This window comes from Chiloscyllium plagiosum, unplaced genomic scaffold, assembly GCF_037043375.1.
Source record: "Chiloscyllium plagiosum isolate Xiang-an unplaced genomic scaffold, Cpla_swu_hap1 HiC_scaffold_18, whole genome shotgun sequence".
NCBI classification, from domain to species: Eukaryota; Metazoa; Chordata; class Chondrichthyes; order Orectolobiformes; family Hemiscylliidae; genus Chiloscyllium; species Chiloscyllium plagiosum.
In genome coordinates, this window is record NW_028270156.1 from 12,395,695 (window position 1) to 12,411,407 (window position 15,713).

Here is a 15,713-nt window from a genome sequence, read left to right on the forward strand (position 1 = left end):
ATTGAAACAATAGCAGAAATGTTCAGGTGACTTGAGTTTCATGAATACAATTGTAGCAAATCCAGAAGTGGAATGAAAGGTAACAAATAAAGATCTTTGTTTTGGTGCAGTTTTATTCAAACCAATCAAATAATGACTAATTAAAAGTTCTGTGACAAAGCAAGGAAGATGTGGCCCTAGTTTACGCATTGAAAAACACATTGTCTTTCAAATTTGATTTCAAAACATGCAGCAAAACTCAACATTCACAATGACTGTGTTTCTGTAAGCAATATTATTGGGAGAAGCACACAGTTTAACAGGAAGTTTCACTACTGCAGAGGAGTCAATTAAGAGGAGCTGTGTGCAAACTTAAGATGAAAAATAAGCTGAGATTTGAAGATGTCAATGGAAGGGAGGAAAGAGTCTGGAGTGATTATGTCAGAAGTTATTTGATCTATCTTCTTATGCATTCTAGTATCATTCAAACCTGTAAAGGATATTCCAGCATTGTATTATACCACACATTTCCCATGTTGGAAAACTGACAGACAAATGATTCTAAATCCCTCAAGGCACAGTTTGGTCACTGTTGTGTGTATCTTTAAGTAAAAGCAACCTACCCAGTGGAGTAATTTTAAAGTCACAGTCTTGTTTACATGAGTGCTCTTAAATCAAAAAAAAGCAGCAAGATAATTCCTGGTTATAAACAACATTGCCGTAGGGAAGAGATTCACAAAGCCATTATGCTGCTGCCAAAACACTCACTCCAACATTTCATCACTTATACCCTCAAAATTCAGCATTATGTTGGCAGAAATGCACTCCAGATTGTCTGGGCAGAACTTTTAAATAATAATTTCTGTCCTTTTTCTCCCCATTAGGGTTAGAAAACCATAATGAGTCAGGCAGCATCTGTGTATTCTGAATACCAGATAATCTGGGTGTGTAAAAGTGCTGTTAGCCTCATTAATTAAGTTCAATAGTCTTATTGTTCTGGTGGTTAGAAGCCATTAAAATTAAGCCCTGTGACATTTTTATGGTAGCAAATAGCCAGTAAGTCATAAAGTTCACACTTGTAAATAAGAAAACAACTTTTCTAATAATAGAAAATATTTTGTGGTTTCCATTTAGAAGAAAACTCCACGGCGTTAATGTCTATCAACAAAATGGCTTCAAATGGAAGAATAGCTCTTTTATTGTCATCCCTACAGAAAATTAGAATGGACAGAAAACAGAAACCATTCTCCACCATGTGGACTAGGTTAAGTGCTTTGTGGAACACCCCACTCAGTGTGTGAACATTAACCCCCGGGTTTCTATTTAGCCGCCATTTTCATTTTTCACCTTATCCAACTTTAACCTTTCTACCCTTGGCCTCCTATGATGTTTCATCGAAGTTCAATGTAAGCTGTTTTGATTGGACACTTTACAACCTTCTAGACTCAACACTGAGTTCAATAATTTCAGACTAAAATCTCTGCCACACGATCATATCAGTACCTCTAGCATTTCCCTTGCCTTGGTTGGTTTTGGCTCTAATCTCAAGTTTATCATTTTTTTAAACATCAGCTGTTCATTATTTTGCCATTCACATCTCCTCTTCATGTAATAAAATAAAATAAAGAAGTGGAAATCTGAAATAAAAATGGAAATTGCTGGAGAAACTCAACAGATCTCACACTTGCAGAGAGAAAGCAGAGTTAAGTCACTCTTCTTCAGAAATGAATTGAAATCATAGAATCCCTACAGTGTAGAAGCAGGTAATTTAGCCCATCAAGTTCATACCAACATCTCACCCCTGTCATAACCCTTCATTTTTCATGGCTAGTCCACATTCCTGGAGTGTGGAAGGAATCTAGACCTCCCAGAGGAAATGCTTGCAGACACAAGGATAAAGTGCAAGCTTCACATAGACAGTCACCCATGGGAGGAATTGAACTGGGATCCATGGTACTATGAGGCAGTTGTGCTAACCACTGAGCCACAATGCCATCACAAATACTAGCTCTGGTTTCTCTCCCCTTTACCATTCTCTGCTCCATTCCCTTTGATGCATTTTGAACAGTCTCCTGCCCTCCATCATATCAGAGACCCTTGTTTTAACTATTTTCACCCATCCCAAACAGGAAGCAGATAGTTGGGATCAATGTATAATTTTCACATTGACAGGATTTAATGAGTGATATGCCAAAGGGGCCTCAATGGTTTGCAAATTTTATATGAATGATTTGGATGAATGGTTCAGAACATTTGGTTGCCAAATTTGCTGATAACACAAAGTTAGATAGGAAAATAAATTGTGAAGTAGGCAATTAGGAGAATGCAAATGTTATAGAGGGAGGTGGTGGTGTAGTTGTAATGTCACTCGCTTAGTAACCTTGAATCCTGGTCCAAACATATGCAGGCCATGGGAAATGCAGGGTTACAAAGATAGGGTTGGGACGTGAGTTTGATTGGGATGCTCATCAGAGAGTCAGTGTAGATTTGATGGGCTGAATGGCCCTGCTTCCACACTGTAGGGATTCTATGATTCTATGTTCTGAGGCTGGCTAGAGATGACCATGTAATCACTGTTTGGTGTTTAAATCCTCATGTCCTCTAGGGACGGAAACCGCCATCCTTGCCTGGTCAGACTCGCAGCACCTCCAAACTCACAGATTCTTAACTGCCTTCTGAGTAATAAGGGATGGACAATAAATGCTGGCCTAGCCATTGATAACCACACCACATAAATGAAAATAAAAGATTGGTTCGGTGAGTAGCAAAGATGTGACAAATGGATTAGAAGGTAGAAAAATGTGAAATTGTCTACTTTGACAGGAAGAAAATAAACGCATTAACAGAGGAACCTCGATAATCCAGCATTCGATTGTCTGAATTTTGGATTATCTGGCAAGCTTGCAAGGTCCTGATGCTTGGCTAAATATGTTATCTGAGATTCAATTATCTGAACATTCAATTATCCGAACAAAGTATTCTCACCCATGTCGGTTGGATAATTGATCTTCCTCTGTAATCCAAATGGTGAGAAACTGCAGACCTCTGAAACACAGGGAAAACGCACAAATAAAGTGAGTCATTAGGAAAGCTAACAGAATGCAATGATTTATTGCAAGGAGAATTGAGCACAAAAGTCGGGAAGTTATGCTTCAGTTATATGGGGTTCTAGTGAAGTACACATTAGAAGTACACTGCGCAGTATTAGTGTCTTTATTTGAGGAAGGGTGCAAATATATTGGAAGCAGTTCAGAGAAGATTTTCTCAACTGGTTTCTGAAATGGGTGGTTTGTGTCATGAGGAAAGGTTGAACAAACAAGGTTTGTATCTGCTGGACTTTAGAATATCGTGAGGTGACATGATTGAATCATATAAGATCCTGAAGGGTTTTGACAAAAGAATGCTTCCTCCTCAGAGAACATCAAGAACTAAGGGTCACTGCTTGAAAAACAGAGACTACCCATTTAAAACAGAAACTCTGCACTTTTCTCTCAGAAAATCATGAGCCTTTGGAACTATGGCAATGGAGTCGGTAAAAAGTTTTAAGGCTGAGGTGGATAGAATTTTACAGTCATAAAGTCATAGAGATGTACAGCATGGAAACAGACCCTTTGGTCCAACCCGTCCATGCCAACCAGATATCCCAACCCAATCTAGTCCCTCCTGCCAGCACCCGGCCAATCTCCCTCCAAACCCTCCCTATTCATATACCCATCCAAATGCCTTTTAAATGTTGTAGTTGTACCAGCCTTCACCATTTCCTCTAGCAGCCCATTCCACACACACACATACCACACTCTGCATGAAAAAGATGCCCCTTAGGTCTTTTTTATATCTTTCCCCTCTCACCCTAAACCTATGCCCTCTAGTTCTGGACTCCCCCACCCCAGGAAAAAGACTTTGTCTATTTTTCCTATCCATGCCCCTCATGATTTTATAAACCTCTATAAGGTCACTCCTCAGCCTCCGACGCTCCAGGGAAAACAGCCCCAGCCTGTTCAGCTCTCCCTATAGCTCAAATCTTCGAACCCTGGCAGCATCCTTGTAAATCTTTTCTGAACCCTTTCAAGTTTCACAACATCCTTCCGATAGGAAGGAGACCAGAATTGCACACCATATTCCAAAAGGGGCCTAACCAATGTCCTGTACAGCCGCAACATGACCTCCCAACTCCTGTACTCAATACTATGACCAATAAAGGAATGCATATCAAACACCTTGTTCACTATCCTATCTACCTGTGACTCTACTTTCAAAGAGCTATGAACCGGCACTCCAAGGTCTCTTTGTTCAGCAACACTTCCTAGGACCTTACCATTAAGTGTGTATGTCCTGCTAAGATTTGCTTTCCCAAAATGCAGCACCTCGCATTTATCTGAATTAAACTCCATTTGCCACTTCTCAGCCCATTGGCTCATCTGATAAAGATCCCGTTGTAATCCAAGGTAACCTTCTTCGCTGTCCACTACACCTCCAATTTTGGTGTCACCTGCAAACGTACTAACTATACCTCTTAAGCTCACATCCAAGTCATTTATATAAGTGACAAAAAGTAATGAACCCAGCACCGATCCTTGTGGCTAAAATATTATGAGGATAGGTGTGAATGTGGTGTGAGGTTCCAATAAGGTCAGCCACAATTTTATTGAATGCGTGGGAGGGCTTGTGGGGTTGAATGGCCTACTCCTGCTTTTATTTCACATGATTGTATGTTCCTCTCTCTTTTCACTATCTCAAACTTTATCCCAGATCTTACGAATGGTCACTGACCTGAAATGTTAACCCTTTTTCTCACCAGATGCTGCCTGTTTTCCTGAGTGTTTACAACATTTTCTGTTTTCAGTTTCATATTTCCAACACCTGCGGTATTTTACTGTTGAAAATAAAACAAGTAGAAGTTGAGATTTGTCTGTATTGAAATGAATTGAATGATTTGTTGTCATTTGTATTTTGCAGTGAAAAGCTTCAACAGCTGCCACAATCCAGCGCCATTTTGAATAGTTTAAGAATATAACGAGTAAAAAAAAACTGAAGGGCAGTCTATCTTTGTCTCGCTGCCTCTGCCCTGATCCAGCTCACCAGCAATACCTGCAATGTCACCCCTCCTCCACTGCCTCATCACTGCCTGCACCAGACTCAACAATGTAGGAGTTACCACTCATCAGGTGCCGTCTCTTTGCTACTGGGCCCATGTTAATGTCATGTCCCATACAGAGCCCACACTTGACCCACAACCAGGAGTCACTTGCTCTGCTGCCTATAACCGGGAGATTCAGGCTCGAGGCCTACCCCAACGAGGATCTGCTGCCACTGACTCGTTGATAACCAGGAGTGCCCGCTCTGGGCCTGCCATGACCACAACCAGGAGTTCCTGGCTCCGCTGTTACCTCGATGATGGCAGAAGTCCCCAGTCTGGGCATACCCATGCTACTGCTGCAGCCAATGCAAGGAGCCTCCGCTCTGGGACTATTGCCATCAGAAGCCTCTGGCTCCGCTGCTAGGCCAGATCACCAAGAGTCCCACTCCTGCCGCCCTCCTCCGAGATGTCACCTTCTCTGCCACAGCTGACAGGAAGAAGATGAAGAAAAGAAGAAAAAGAAAGAAGTGGAAAAGGGCATTCTCAGACTTGAATAAATGAGGGTTTAGGAGAGTGTGGGGCATTTCATGTCAGCCAGTCCCGAGACCACATCCACAGCAAAGAAACCTGGGCAGACCACGGCATCACTCAGACTATATACTTAGAATCAGCCAATCTCATAATGCTGACTTTGAACAGGCAGCAGACCCTGAATCGACTGATAGATGTATCAAGTGTGGATAAAGCAAAACAATTTGGTTTTCCTTTCCCAATCTGGGAATTTCTCGATACAATTCCAGGAGGATATGTCCGTACGCAATTCCTGCCTGCCCCTTCAGAGCTCAGCTGGATGATTAAAGGATATAACAATGGAGCTGCATGTCTGAACTTAAAGGCCATTAGGTTCTGTTGACTTATAACACAAAGGATTGAATTCATAAAGGAAATTGTAACCCACCCGGAACAACATAATTAAATGATGCTTCACAAATATTGCACTTAGGAAGCTGCACAGGAGATATTAAATTAAATAAAACTGGTGTGAGGAATAACGTACTTGCACTGGCAGATTTTCAGAGATCGAGATTGCAAAGTAGCACCTCTGAAATATTTGGGTTACTTTGGTCGTAAAAAGAGGGACAAGGAGGAAACAAAATTGCAATATGCCATCTGAACAACAATCCCTCTAATCTTCCTTTGTCGTGCTTGGTTTGTGAATTTCAACGTGGAATTCCTTTAATTTTTTTTCTCCCGTCTGGTATGTTAAAGGGAGGCACCTTGTACATGGCGTATGCAGTACCTTCATAATGGTTTCATGGCCCTCCAAGCAAAATTACTGAAATATAAATGACACTTCTGGCAGGAATCATTGCTATTGTGTCTCAGCATACTCCTCTGTGTCCATGACCTTGTGTGATTAAACAGGAAAGGCAGCACCAATTTTCTGGCTCTATTTGGTGAGTGAGAGTCTCTGGTCGACTGAATTCCAAAGGAACAATGTGCTTACATAATGCAAATTAACTTACATTATTCAAACTGTGGATCAAGAGCACAAGGCAGCCAGAACTGTCAATGTAAGAATTAAAAGAAAAAGTGGCAACACAATTAACTATATTCATGAATATTTCAAAATCTTTGCAGGACGAAGTAGTAGATTTATTACTATTTTTGGGAACCAAGGTCTAAATCATTGCTTTTTAGTTAAGTATGAGTTGCATTGATATTTTAGAGGCATTTTCATCAAGCTTTCTCATTGTAACTTACCAAATGCTCCTTAATAACCACCTCACTCATTCTTAAAACATCCTCACATCTGAGTCTAGCACCATCTTAGCATATCCCATTGATGGACAACCTCGCCTCTTAGGCCACTACCTACCAGAATCTGGATCCTTTGCACTCACGCCGTCTTTAAAAGGTCAAGGTTCAGCTGGAGAAGCATGGTCAGTCCAGTGCTGCCCTGACAATTGCCCCAGACATGGAGGACTGGGGGTAAGTGGAGTCAAATTTGGCAGACAAGGACCTGGAGATCCTGCAGGACAGGATGGCATATATATGGGACTTCCTTCTCCCCCAGGAGCAGTGGAAGCCATAACACCAGACCATGCTGCCTAACCCAAGGGTACCTGGGTGAGAGCAGTTGCAGCCATCTACAGGAATGCCCAGAAGTGTTGGAGAAAGGTCAATGACCTTCTCTAATTGCCAGTATAAGAGGCACAATCTTCCATCTGGTACCTCACTCTCCTCCAAGCATTGCCAGTATCACAGATGTCAGTCTTCAGCCATTTTGATTGACTCCATATGATATCAAGTAACCATTGGAGGCACTGGGTACTGCAAAGGCTATGAGCTCTGACAACATTCCAGCAATAGTACTGCAGACTTGGGCTCCAGAACTTGTTGCACCCCTAACCAAGCTGTTTCCATACTGCAACAACACTAGCATCTACCCAACAATGTGGAAAATTATCCTGGTGTGTCCAGTACACAAAAAGCAGGACAAATCCAACCTAGTCATTTACCACCCCCTCAGGCTACTCTCGATCATCAGTGAAGTGATGGAAGTTGCCATCACCAGTGCTATCAAGCAGCACCTGCTCAGCAATAACCTGCTCAGTGACACCCAGTTTGGGTTCTGCCAGGGCTACTCAGCTCCTGACCTCATTACACCCTTGGTTCAAATATGGACAAAAGAGCTGAATTCCAGCTGTCAGACATGAGTGACTATTGGGTTGAATAATTTATTGTCACTTGCATTTTACAGTGCGAATTAAAGTACAGTGAAAAGCTTCAAACGTTGCCACAATCTGGCATAATTATGAATAGTTTAAGAACCAAAAGAGTAAAAAGATATAACTGAAAGAGAGTCCATCTCCGTTCCAACACTTCCATCATGAGCCCTGAGTCGGCTCATCAGTGACACAACACTTGCACCAGGCAATATTCCAGTGATATTATTATTGGACTGTTAATCTAGAGATCCAGGTAATGCTGGGGACAGGGTTCAAATCCAGCCATGGCAGATGGTGGAATTTGAATTGAATGCCAGTTTGGAAGTAAGATCTAATGATGACCATGAATCCATTGTTGGGAAACCTCATCTGGTTTACTAATGTCCTTTAGGAAAGGAAACTGTTCTGGTCTACATGTGACTCCAGACCAACAGCAATGTGGTTTACTCTCAACTGCCCCCTGGGCAATTAGGGGTGGTCAATAATGCTGTCCTAGCCAGTGATGCCACAGCCTGCGAATGAAACAAAAACCCTCCTCCACTACCTGGGTGGGACTCACCAATATAGGAGTCGCCACTCTACAGGCGCCAACTCTTCCCCACTGGGCCCACTTGGCCACCGCTGCTGAGTCCCATGCTGAGTCACTCTGCCACCATGAGTCCCTAACTCTGCTGTCACTGCCTCATCAAAGACAGGCTGCAGTTGAGCAGATAGGCCATCAAGGAGCTTTTAATAAAACTGGTGCCAGAATTATGTGGACTGTTCAGATTTGGGTCATATCTGACACAAAGGGAAACAGTTTTGAATGTTGGAGGTCAGTCATCTCAACTATAGGACATTCTGCAGCTTTCCTCAGTATAGTGAAGTTAGTCTAACCAATTTTATCAATAGCCTTCCCTTCATTATATGTTTGAAAGTCAGGATGTTCACTGACGACTGCACAATGCTTACCACCATTTGCGACTCTTCCCTTACCGAAAGAATCCATGTCCAGATACATCAAGGAGCAGACAATATCCAGGTTTAGGCTGACAAGTGGCATCGGTCAGTTATACCACAGAAATGCAGGCGATGACCATCTCCAACATGATAGAATCTGATCATTACACCTTCACGTTCAATAGCATTACATTACTGAATCGACCATTATCAACACCCCAGGATTAGCATTTATTCAGGAACTGAACTGGACGAGGTGTATAAATACTGCTGAAGCAAGAGCAGGACAAAGGCTAGGAATCTTGCAGGGAGCAACTCACCTCCTGGTTACCCAAAGCCTGTCCATCATCTACAAAGTACAAGTCATTTGCTTAGGTGATTGAGCTCCAACAAACTGCACACCATCCTGATTTGGAAGTGTATGGTTGTTCCTTCACTATTACTGAGTCAAAACTCTGGAACACCCTCCCTAACAACATTGTGAGTCTATGGCAAATGGGCTACAGGATTTCAAGTAGACAGCTTCCCAACAGTTTCTCAAGGGCATCTATTACACATTCTAAAGTCCACCTGACAGCAAACATTAATATTTTGATTGTTGAAGCTTAAGGATGTCCCAGGTTGTTCTCCAGGGAAGAAGATGCAAGGAGTCTATTCTTGGACACAGTGTCAACTGCATGTCTGCTGATAGTGAATAGACAGGGAGTCAAAATCCCAGGAAAATTATGAGAATGTCAGACTGCAAGCAATTGTTTTAAAACTATTCATTTAGTCGCACTGTGGCTCAATGGTTATCACTGCTGCCTCACAGCTCCAAGGACCCTGATTTGATTCCTGCCTCAGGCGACTGTCTGCATGGGTTTCCCCAGGGTGCTCCAGTTTCCTCCCACTGTCCAAAGATGTGCATGTTCGGGTGAATTGGCCATGCTAAATTGCCCATAGTTTTCAGGGATGTGTAGGCTAGGTGCATTAGTCAGAGGTAAATATAGAGCAATAGGGTAGGGGTGTTGGGTCTGGTGGGATACTCTTTGGAAAGTTGGGGTGGACTTGTTGGGCCAAATGGCCTGTTTCCACACTGTAGGGATTCTATGAATTCTCATATGGAAGAAAGTTCAGCCCCATAAGATATCTACTCAATATCTCTATCTACGTACAAGGCCTGTGTGATTCACATTATGATGGAAATAGGATTTGTGCGCAGAAAGGCTTCATAAAATACCTCTGAAAATTCATAGACAAAATTAACCTGCTAGTATCTGTGAAAGGAAGATAGCTCGAAATTACACTACACTGCCATTCATGTAGAAAAATAGTTGTGAGCTGTGCTCAGATCAGAAAAATCAAGTTCATGGAGAGTTTAAAGTTAAAAATCACGCAACACCAGGTTATAGTCCAACAGGTTTAATTGAAAGCACTAGCTTTTGGAGAGCTGCTCCTTCATCAGATGGTTCACTTGCGCTCCGAAAGCTAGTGCTTCCAATTAAACCTGTTGGACTATAGCCTGGTGTTGTGTGGTTTTCAACTTTGTACACCCCAGTCCAACACCGGCATCTCCAAATCATAGAGAGTTTAGACAGGGATGAAAGATTTACCTAACTTTAGCTCAAGGGAGAAGTCTCTAAGAAAGCTCGCACAAAAAAAAACAGTTTGATAGTAAACAAATAATGAAATTCACAACTAATCTTTGAGGAACTGTTTGGGTGAAGTTCACAGCACAGAAGCAGATAGGTGTATTGTTTTTATGTGGGGCCTACAGAAAGTCGGCAATAGTGAGTAGAGTGGGTTCTTTCTTGATTATAGGTTTTTTGAGATTTGTCTCTTGATTAAACTTAAAATATAAGCCAAAGCTATTAATTTAACCTGGGGCATTGTTTGGTAGAGGAATAAGATGGTGTTATTTTCTGGGTCGGTAGATTGTGAAGGAGCAAAAATGGCCTTTAGTACAGTGATATGCGCTCTTGTCAGATGTGGGAGTTTAAAGAGAGTTTAAGGGTTACTGCAGATTATATCTGTCATAAATGCTGTTGGCTGCGAATCTTATCAGATCAAATGGATCGGTTGGAGAGACAGTAAGAAGCGATGAGGAATTTGCAACAGCAACAATATGTGATGGATGGCAGTTATAAGAAGGGGGGAACAGCTCAGATACAGTCACATAGATGGGTTAACTCCAGGAAAAGTCAGAGAGGTAGGCAGCTAGTGCAGGAGTCTTTTGTGGATATACCCATTTCAAACAGGTATGCTGTTTTGGAAAATGTATGGGGTGATGGATTCTCAGGGGAATGTAGCACGAACATCCAAGTTTCTGGTATTGAGACTGGCTCCAATGCAACGAGGGGTACGTCAGTTTCCAAAAGATCAATTGTGTTAGGGGACTCTCTAGTCCAAGGTACAGACAGATGTTTCTGTGGCTAGCAGTGAAAAATCAGAATGGGGTATTGCTTTCCTAGTGCCAGGACCAAGGATGTCTCAGAGAGGGCGCAGAATGTTCTCACGGGGGAGAGGGCCCAGCAAGAGGTCATTGTCCACATTGGAACCAACGATGTAGGAAGGGAAAAGGTTGAGATTCTGAAGGGAGGCTCAGAGAGTTAGGTATAATTTTAAAAAGGAGGTCCTCGAAAGTAGTAATATCTGGATTACTCCCAGTGCTACGAGCTAGCGAGGGCAGGAATGGGAGGATAGAGCAGATGAATGCATGGCTGAGGAGCTGGTATATGGGAGAAGGATTCACGTTTTTGGATCATTGGAATCTCTTCTGGGGTAGAAGTGACCTGTACAAGAAGGACGGTTTGCACTAAATTGGAAGGGGACTAATATACTGGCAGGGAGATTTGCTAGAACTGCTCGGGAGGATTTAAACTAGTAAGGTGGGGGGGTGGGACCCAGGGAGATAGTGAGGAAAGAGACCCAGGGAGATAGTGAGGAAAGAGATCGATCTGAGATGGGTACAGCTGAGAACAGAAGTGAGTCAAACAGTCAGGGCAGGCAGGGGCAAGGTAGGACTAATAAATTAAACTGCATTTATTTCAATGCAAGGGGCCTAACAGGGAAGACAGATGAACCCAGGGCATGGTTAGGAACATGGGACTGGGATATCAGAGCAATTACGGAAACATGGCTCAGGGATGGACAGGACTGGCAGCTTAATGTTCCAGGATACAAATGGTGCAGGAAGGATAGAAAGGGAGACAAGAGAAGAGGGGGAGTGGCATTTTTGATAAGGGATATCATTACAGCTGTGCTGAGGGAGGATATTCCTGGAAATACATCCAGGGAAGTTATTTGGGTGGAACTGAGAAATAAGAAAGGGATGATCACCTTATTGGGATTGTATTATAGATCCCCCCCCCTCCCCCTCAATAGTCAGAGGGAAATTGAGAAACAAACTTATAAGGAGATCTCAGCTATCTGTAAGAGTAATAGGGTAGTTATGGTCGGGCATTTTAACTTTCCAAACATCGACTCGGACTGCCATAGTGTTAAGGGTTTAAATGGAAAGAAATTTGTTATGTGTGTACAAGACAATTTTCTGATTCTGTATGTGGATGTACCTACCAGAGAAGGTGCAAAACTTGACCTACTCTTGGAAAATAAGGCAGGGCAGGTGACTGAGGCGTCAGTGGGGGAGCACTTTGGGGCCAGCGACCATAATTCTATTAGATTTAAAATAATGATAGAAAAGGATAGATCAGATCTAACAGTTGAAGTTCTAAATTGGAGAAAGGCCAATTTTGACAGTATTAGGCAAGAACTTGCAAAAGCTGATTGGGTCCAGATGTTTGCAGTTACAGGGACGGCTGGAAAATGGGAAGCCTTCAGAAATGAGATAACGAGAATCCAGAGAAAGTATATTTCTGTTAGGGTGAAAGCAAAGGCTGGTAGGTATGGGGATTGCTGGATGACTAAAGAAATTGAGTGTTTGGTTCAGAAAAAGAAGGAAGCATATGTAAGGTATAGACAGAATTGATCGAGTGAATCCTTAGAAGAGTATAAAGGCAGTAAGAGTATACTTAAGAGGGAAATCAGGAGGGCAAAAAGGGGACATGAAATAGATTTGACAAATAGAGTTAAGGAGAATCCAAAGGATTTTACAAATACATTAAGGACAAAAGGATAACTAGGGAGAGAATAGGGCCCCTCAAAGATCAGCAAGTCGGCCTTTGTGTGGAGCCACAGAAAATGGGGCAGATACTAAACGAGTATTTTGCATCAGTGTTTACTGTGGAAAAGGATATTGAAGATATAGAAAGTAGTGAAATAGATGGTGACACCTTGCAAAATGTCCATATTACAGAGGAGGAAGTGCTGGATGTCTTGAAACATATAACGGCGATAGATCACCAGGACCTGATCAGCTATACCCTAGAACTCTGTGGGAAGCTAGAGAAGTGATTGCTGGGTCTCTTGCTGAGATATTGTATCATCAATAGTCACAGGTGAGGTGCTGGGAGACTGGAGGTTGGCTAATGTGGTGCCACTATTTAAGAAGGGTGGTAAGGACAAGCCAGAGAACTATAGACCAGTGAGTCTGACATCGGTGGTGGGCAAGTTGTTGGAGGGAATCCTGATGGACAGGATGGACAAGTATTTGGAAAGGGAAGGACTGATTAGTGATAGTCAACATGGCTTCATGCATGGGAAATCATGTGTCACAAACTTGATTGAGTTTTTTGAAGAAGTAACAAAGAGGATTGATGAGGGCAGAGCGGTAGATGTTATCAATACAGACTTCAGTAAGGCGTTCAACAAGGTTCCCCATGGGAGACTGGTTAGCAAGGCTGGATCTCACGAAATAAAGGGAGAACTAGCCATTTGGATACAGAACTGGCTTCAAGGTAGAAGACAGAGGGTGGTGGTGGAGGGTTGTTTTTCAGACTGGAGGCCTGTGACCAATGGAGTGCCACAAGGATCAGTGCTGTGTCCTCTACTTTTTGTCATTTACTTAAATGATTTGGATGCGAGCATAAGAGGTACAGTTAGTAAGTTTGCAGATGACACCAAAATTGGAGGTGTAGTGGACAGCGAAGAAGGTTACCTCAGACTACAACAGGATCTTGATCAGATGGACCATTGGGCTGAGAAGTGGCAGATGGAGTTTAATTTAGATAAATGCGAGGTGCTGCCTTCTGGGAGAGCAAATCTTAGCAGGACTTATACACTTAATGGTAAGGTCCTAGGGAGTGTTGCTGAACAAAGAGACCTTGGAGTATAGATTCATAGCTCCTTGAAAGTGGAGTCGCAAGTAGATAAGATAGTGAAGAAGGCATTTGATATGCTTTCCTTTATTGGTCAGAGTATTGAGTACAGGAGTTGGGAGGTCATGTTGCGGCTGTACAGGACATTGGTTAGGCCACTGTTGGAATATTGCGTGCAATTCGGGTCTCCTTCCTATCAGAAGGATGTTGTGAAACTAGAAAGGGTTCAGAAAAGATTTACAAAGATGTTGCCAGGGTTGGAGGATTTGAGCTATAGGGAGAGGCTGAACAGGCTGGGACTGTCTTCCGTGGAGCGTCAGAGGCTGAGGGGTGACCTTATAGAGGTTTACAAAATTATGAGGGGCATGGGATAGGGTAAATAGACAAAGTCTTTTCCCTGGGGCGGGGGAGTCCAGAACTAGAGGGCATAGGTTTAGGGTGAGAGGGGAAAGATATAAAAGAGACCTATGGGGCAACTTTTTCACACAGAGGGTGGTACATGTATGGAATGAGCTGCCAGAGGAAGTGGTGGAGGCTGGTACAATTGTAACATTTAGAAGGCATCTGGATAGATATATGAATAGGAAGGGTTTGGAGGGATATGGGCCGGGTGCTGGCAGGTGGGACTAGATTGGGTTGGGATATCTGGTCGGCATGGACAGGTTGGACCGAAGGGTCTGTTTCCATGCTGTACCTCTCTATGACTCTATGACTCTAAAACATTACCAGGCTCGGAAAGAATAAACCTCATAATCTAAGAATCAAATTAGACAGATTTTGGGAGAATTTACTTTGTACTTGCAGTACAGTTTAAAATTGAGACTGTATTTTTCCTATTGTGTTAAAATTTCAGCTCTGTAATTTACTGTACTAATTGCGTAAAGAAATAACTTTTAGTCAATATTGCTTTTAAGTCATTTGTTACAATAAATATCTTAAAACATCTTAAATATCCTGTCATGTCAGCCTTTCAGGCAATAACCAGATGTTCACGTTTCTTCTTCCTAGTTTTTGGTCTCCACAGAGATCACAACATAAGCTTTGAGAGAGTCAACTGCATAGATATTAACCAACTGAGTTCCTTTCCAAAAGAAATCAGCCATCTTTACCTTATCTGACCAATATGTGACTCCAGACCCATGGTAATATAGCTGATCTGTTCATTGTGCTCCAGGCACTAAGGGATGAGCAAGAAATTCTAGCCAGTGGTGCCCATATCCCAGGAACAAATAAAAAAAGGTTTTCACTTCATTGCGTTAACTCCAATGTTGTTCCGTATGTAAAAAAAACCAGCAAAGCACACTTATGAAAGGAAAACAGCCTATCCTTGAGTAAAGTCTGTTTCTGAAGAATGCTGAATCTCTCCTGGGAAATTGTAACATCCAGAATTTTGTTGAGAGCCAGCTTAAGTTCAGAGGTCCATGCACCAACTGAGATAAGAAGCAGTGACCTCTTGAAAGAAAGAAATGAACTGTGAAAGAGCAGACATTCACACAGAGTGGTCCAGGATATCCTCCCCAGGCTTCCCCCTACAACGTAAATCTTCTTGCCTGAGTTGAGGAAGTCTAAAACCCAACTCAACGGTGCTCCCTTTAGCTCCGTCTTCGCAGCTTAACCGCCCACTCCAGCACCACACCAGAGTCGGTGTCAACTTTCGAAAGAGAGAAAGTGAAGCAGTTTCAACTGAACAAATTCTTAACTGGGACTGGCTGAGAGGGATTGTCTAACTTCAATTCCTTCCGAAATCAGAAGGAAGTTAATAGAAAGATGCAGACAAGAAATCCATCACTG